The sequence below is a fragment of the Silene latifolia genome, chromosome 3, assembly GCF_048544455.1.
Source record: "Silene latifolia isolate original U9 population chromosome 3, ASM4854445v1, whole genome shotgun sequence".
NCBI lineage: Eukaryota > Viridiplantae > Streptophyta > Magnoliopsida > Caryophyllales > Caryophyllaceae > Silene > Silene latifolia.
This window is the reverse complement of record NC_133528.1, coordinates 75,403,354-75,410,277: the sequence shown is the minus strand read 5'-3', so window position 1 is coordinate 75,410,277 and position 6,924 is coordinate 75,403,354. Positions and strand designations below refer to the sequence as shown.

General features: G+C 37.7%; 1 long non-coding RNA gene across 1 annotated transcript; it reads right to left on the bottom strand.

The window, feature by feature from the left end:
• Positions 1-3,398: 3,398 nt before the first annotated feature.
• LOC141646142 (uncharacterized) lies at positions 3,399-6,425 on the bottom strand. Its single transcript, XR_012545377.1, has 3 exons — positions 6,215-6,425; positions 6,077-6,126; positions 3,399-3,767 (listed from the first exon to the last, which is right to left on the bottom strand). It is a non-coding gene; the product is annotated as an uncharacterized LOC141646142 (long non-coding RNA).
• Between the last annotated feature and the right edge of the window lie 499 nt (positions 6,426-6,924).

Below are 6,924 nucleotides of genomic sequence, written 5' to 3'. Positions count from 1 at the left end.
GAAGTGGCTGCTTTCTCTCTTAAACAGGGTTTTAGATTTTGTAAAAGTGATTTAAAACAATGACGACTATGTTTAAATACCTTAATCGCATAATTAACAAAACCCGAGAGAACTCCCCGTAAAACCGGACACTCGATCGAGTACCCAAGGTACTCGATCGAGTACCCCCTTACTCGATCGAGTACCCCAGCTACTCGATCGAGTACCCAACAGGTCAGAAACTATTTTATCTCGCAACTTACCCTTACTCGACAGAGTAAGGGCTACTCGACAGAGTACCCCAAGACTTATAAATACGGAGTATTACAGTGATACCATTTGTAACACCCCCATACTCCAAGTGCCTTACCAGGACCACTCAGGTATAAGGATACTACCATCTCGGTTGCCCGAGGTACTGAATATCATAAGACAAAAAAGAAACGTACTTTTAAAGTAATTATAGATTAAGTGATTACAGGTTCCAAAACCAAAACTAATAAAAGGAATTACAAGGTTCTCATACGGTCTACAGCTAAAACTATCAAAGCTACTAGACTTCGTCGACACAAATGAAGACTTCTAACAGCCACGTGATGACTCATCCCGGCTATCCCATACGCGTCATATCACACTCGCTCAATAACGCTCACCACCCCGAATGGATCACCACATTTTTAAAACATTTAAACGGGGTCGATTAATCACACAATTCAATACATATATCAACAATAAGATAAGCAGACAATTGAATCAACACACACACACACACACACCACCAACTCCCATCGTCTCAATACTTGATCGTCCACCGGACCAGCCCACGCGATGGGGACCGCAGCCGTTCCCACCTAAGCCCCGCTCATCGTACGAGCGATAACCCCGTCCCATTAATGTGCACATCCCCTCCCGTGGCGGGTTCCACGAAGGGCGAAACTAGGGCGTGAAGTCACTCCCGCAAGTGACCCCACTCAACCGAGAACGCATCTCGAGAGCCATAGACAACCAATCACAATCACAATCACAATCACAATCATCATATCAAACAACTAACTACAAAGACATCACCAATATCCCATTATGGGACTAATACGAGTAGAAATCCTACCTGGAAAGCACAACACGCAGACGGTATCTACAGCTGTATCAAAACGGCTCCTCTACGAATTCTCCTCCTATCATACAGCACATAAAGACTACACATCACAAACTACACACCAAAACCCTCAATTCCTAAATTAGGGTTTAACCAATCTTAACAAAACATTATAAAAACTATATTAAAAGCTTACCCTCGACGCAAGGAATCCAACGACACGAAAAACGACAAGAACCGACCGTCTGAACTCCGGGAATTGCTAAGAATGCGATTAGGAAGATGAAGTGGCTGCTTTCTCTCTTAAACAGGGTTTTAGATTTTGTAAAAGTGATTTAAAACAATGACGACTATGTTTAAATACCTTAATCGCATAATTAACAAAACCCGAGAAAACTCCCCGTAAACCGGACACTCGATCGAGTACCCAAGGTACTCGATCGAGTACCCCTTACTCGATCGAGTACCCCAAACTACTCGATCGAGTACCCAACAAAGTCGAAACTATTTTATCTCGCAACTTACCCTTACTCGACAGAGTAAGGGCTACTCGACAGAGTACCCCAAGACTTATAAATACGGAGTATTACAGTCTTCCCTCCTTAAAAGGAACTTCGTCCCCGAAGTTCAACCCATACATAAAAACAACCATACAGACTCGACCAAGACACAACAACTTAGCTAAGGACTCAAGAACTCGACCGAACATAGAACATGAACTCTTAACACCCACTCCACCAACTATGTTTACTTCCACAACATGACTCACTATATCGTATCTACCACATATATATCTCTCACGACACCAACTCCATACATAACCAACTACCATCCTCTAATGCTGCTAGCTCCATAATATCATCAACTATCAAATCCAATACCAAGACACTCATAGACATCAAACGGGATGTTACAGCCGGAGTCGGGATCGTCCTAGACCAATGCTGGAAGGGGAACAGACCCTGCATCAGGCAGCCATAATAGGCGCGAGCCTATTGGCGATGTAAGGGGGTCTCTCCTGGTTTGAAAATAGGAAAAGAAGTGGCCTGTTTAGGCGCGGGTCAGTCAACGGTATATGACGTGTTCTGACCATTGAAAAACGTTTATAAAACGTGTTGAAAGATGGGTATTTGAACCCGTTTTGGTTTGAAAGGACCGTTTAGGCCGTATTTGTGTTGATTTGAAGAACGAGACTTGAATAATCGTCATTGCTTTGACAGTATTTGATGTCGGGTTTGACTTTGTAAGCTTGACATAAATAGTTTTGAAAATGAATATGAACTAATTGTTTTAAGTTCATTTGAATATAATTAGTCGATACTCATCATCGTACTCGGGTTAAAATCCGACATGGTATGTAGAACCAAGGATGACTTTGTGTTGGTGACTAATACATTTATTTTGAAAATGTAAAGAAATGATGAAAGGCTTTAAAATACCTTGCAAAATATAAAGAAATGAAATAAAAGGCTTTAAAATACCTTTTAAATGTAATTAACCAAATATTATCACCGAAACACGGATTAAACCGTCATGGTATTAAGAACCAAGGGTGAAAAACATTTTATGGTTAAAACTTGTAGAAAATGGGTTGAAAATACTTGAAATGGTAAAAACCGATTACAAATATGAAAATGAAAATAGGGGAAAGGAAGAGACCAAACACGGATTGGACTTAAGGCTGGGCAGGGTGCTTTAGGCGCGAGCCTACGTGCTACGTAAGTAGCCTCTGCCTCAACCAAAAAGTCCGGTTTTGGCTCATTCTTCCCATGTTTTGGACCATGTTATGCATGATTTAGCATGTTATAGTCATGAAACAAGTAAAGACATGATAAAAAAAAGGATTTTTACACCCTCATACTTACATGCTTGGCTTATGGCGAGAAACCGACATAAGTGTATCAACTCGTTTGGTCGGAAAAGACTCGGTTTATAACCGTTTTAGTAAGTCACTACAACAAATCCCTTGCATTCTCGACACTTTTTAAGGCTATTCTCGACGCTTAAAAGCGTCGCCATTTTATTTCTCGACGCTTAAAAAGCGTGTTTTCGGGGCGTCAGGATTTTTTGACGCTTTTTAATGTCACCCTTCTTATCGCTTTTTTGCGTCAAGGCCTCTTTTTAAGACGACGCTTTTTTTCGTCAAAATTTCTCGACGTTTTTTTTGTCAAGAATTGCTGACACTTTATTATACATCATGAATCTTTGAACCTCTCCGTACTTTTCCCTCTCTCGTTTCTTTTGGTTCCAATTCTCTCCTATATCCCAACATACTCCAGCAAATTAAAAGGAGCTAAATGTTAAGATCCTTGAAGAGTAACCCATCAAAATTTATCATTGATAAAAGAAATAGCCGAGTACAAAGTGTTTTTTTTACCGCGAGTACAAAGTAGATGAACATTAATAACAATACAAAATTTGGATTACAACCTTACAATATATTAAATCATTAACCCACACTTTTCCAAAACACACAAGAAATATACATACTACACTATAATATTGGTAGGAAACAATTAACATTTACATTACTTCAAGCTCTTGTATTGTCTCTTTGATCTTCACTTCAAGAACTTCCCTGTCCAACTCTGTAACAATAAGAAAAAAACTGGCAAATTTCCTCAAAAATAGACTCAATGTGCTTCACTTGAAACCTTCCATTAATCACCGAGAAAAGCTTTATTGTTCAGAGCTGCATTAAAAGCCAATTCCACCTTAAGATAGTTTCCCAAATGTTAAAAACTGATGTATGTATACTAGCTAAGCTCTAAAACAGGTTCATAAAGCAAATTTTAAACAGCAAAAATTAATAATCGGAAAAATTCAGCTGGAAACAATGCTTTGCAGAGAACACACTGCGTCTTACCTGTAGCGTATTAGTGTATGAGAGAGTCAATTCAAAGAAGTTAATTTAGTTAGTTGAGAGCCAGCAAATTTATACACACATTCAACAAGACTTGAAATTTGAGGGTAAGAAGTTCACCACTATGAGACAGCCTGTTCAAATTCGTATAAGAGTATATCTCCATTGCATAACCATAACTACAGAAAAGATGAAGGTAAAATAATTAAATAAATATACCATTAGGCTGGTAGTAGACACAAAACACACTACAATCAAGCAAAAATGTTTAGCATTGCCGGCAAAAATGTCTACCCTACTAAACCGGTCATTGTTTACAAAAAAACATTCATAAAAGAATGCAACTTCATGAATGTGAGAATAAAAACTTATGAACTACCAAGTTGAAATCATCTGTGGGTCTACCATTGTTAGTATGACAGACAAACATCTCGAAAAATCCTATTAATTCGTCATAGTTTATTAATACTCCCTCCATCTTAATTATTTATTTGCGTTTGATTAAAATACTCTCACAAAGGGAGGGGCACGGCTAACAAAATCCCGTCTTAGGATATGTTGTAGTATTGAAGGAAATGGAGGAAAGGTAAATGAAGCGGCACAATCCCACTAGGTAGATTAAATCCATCCAATAGATACTAGTAGAGAGTCTCTATGAGCTGATGATTAGGAAGTTACCAGTTAAAAACCCCCTTAAATGGTGTAAAAAAATGCAAAGGAACCAAGTTGCAACGAGGCATTCAAAGAATGATTCTAATGGTAGGGGCTTATCATGTGTCGTACCAAAGAAACAAATGTAGAGTTGAGGATAATCTTGTGAGACCAGAACAGACTGCAAAATGCATAATGCTAGATGTCAGAAATAGAACTGCAGGTAGGATTAGATATCCTATTATTAGAAGGGGTTAATATTGGTTAATTAGAAACAAGTTCCATTATGTATAGAATCAAGGAGGAAGGGCTATAGCTTAATATGTCATACGTCACTAACATTGTGATCGAGTAAAGAATCTGGACAAGATGAGCCGTCTGGGTTAGTTATCCTAATAAGAAAATAAATCAAACGTTATGTTAGGAGTTCAGTACCTACCCTTATAAAAGAAGTTAAGCCAGCTAACTTCTTGATTAATCAACCTTTTAATCACTTCGGAGAGCACCTTGGTTTTAGAAAAAAAAATCTATGTAAAACTAATAACTATAAAATGTGGATGATAAGAGATTAAATTAAATATGCAAATTCTAGACGTTCAACAATAGGTTCGGATGCTAAAGTAAAATATTTGAGAACACGCTATTCTAATTGTAACTTATAAGAATAAAAATCAGGAAGGAGAAACAATATTAATTGCTACATAATTCAAAGCTAATTAAGCCTTAAGTCTAACATTGTTTTAGCACATTTGGAAAAACAAGAGGAGCTCAATCCAAATGATAAATGAAGTTCGATTGTCAAATCTATCACACTTGCTCTACGGTGCACAAACTTGAAATTAGATAATCACTTCATCCCAATCAATGTTTACCTTTATATTCCTTGTGAGGGTATTTTAATCAAAGACAAATTGACAAGGAGGGGATACAAGTTTTGGCAAGACACATAAAATTAACGAACTATGAAAGAAGCACCTGAATGTCATACCTTTTAACAGAGAAACATAATTTATTAGATTGAATAAGTATTTTTCGAAACAACACTCATTAGACTAGAAGACTGGTATCTAATGAAAGATTGAACACAAATTTGCCATTATAAAAGAAGGTATTGCAAGCCATAGACATAAAAGGCTATAAAAGCTAATCTCTAATTAAGATCAGTGAGATGTGTAATGGTCCGCCAAAAGAAAAAACAACACAAGAATTACTAAAAAATAAGAAGTTAAGTCAAACCCTGACATTTCAAGTAAGATACACTAATTAACTTTGAAGTCAGATGTAATGAAGCTTCGATGTGAGAAAATTCAGGAAAAAGCTAATTATGCAAGGGAAACCGTAACAAAGTGAGATTACAAGTAAAATTGAAAAGGGGGTACGACTAATTTAAACCTATAGATGCGAGAAACCAACAGGCATTCAAAAGAATCACCACATACATAAAACTGGAATAGTGCAAAAATTAGAAAACATAGATAATAACTAACCCAAATATTTGAATATCAATTCAGGTAGTTGTAGATCTAAGCGAGGGACCCTGCATTTTTGACATAGGAATCATCTTTTAAATTAAAGAGACAATAAAACTCAAAACGATAACCAAAATATGAAAAGATAAGATTTACCTCTATGAGACGAGGAATGCACAAAATATTGATCTGAAGGGACACTTCTCAAAGAATAATTGAGATCTTCATTTTCTTGGAGAGATGTACATGCCAGATAGAGAGAGGGAGAGGAAGGGAGGGAGAGTGAGAGACGGATTTTCTGAGAATTTAGGTGGTTAAGAAATTAGAATTTGCATTAGGGTTAGAAAGGAGGATACATTTACTCCAAACGACGTCGTTGTTTCCTAAAACTAAATCCCGCCTAACATTGGGCTTCGACGCTTATTAAGGCGTCATGGAGAAAGCGTCTTCATTTGAAATGATTTGTAGTAGTGAGTAAAAAGAGTGTTTTGTTAAGTTTAGTGAAGGTGTAGTCGTCGAAATGGTCGGTCAAGAGATTTAATGCACGATGACGGTACCAAACAATGTGTAAGGCTTGTGTTTACGATCGGTAGGTCGTAAACACGTGTCGGATTGTGACTTAGGAAGTCGAGTCTAGAATTTTAAGGAAGAAAAGAGGGGGCGGACACTTGCGTAACCTTCAATTGGTCGCATTTGAGGGGTATTTATAGGAGAATGAGTGGTTGTGTGAGTTTTAAGCGACGTGGCCACCTGGGCTGCTCAAAAAGGCGCGAGCCACGTTGCACGTCTTCGAGGTGTCTTGTCGCTTTCACACAAATGCAATGATGATTTGTTCTATCTTAGGATTTGTATGCACATGTTTGGTA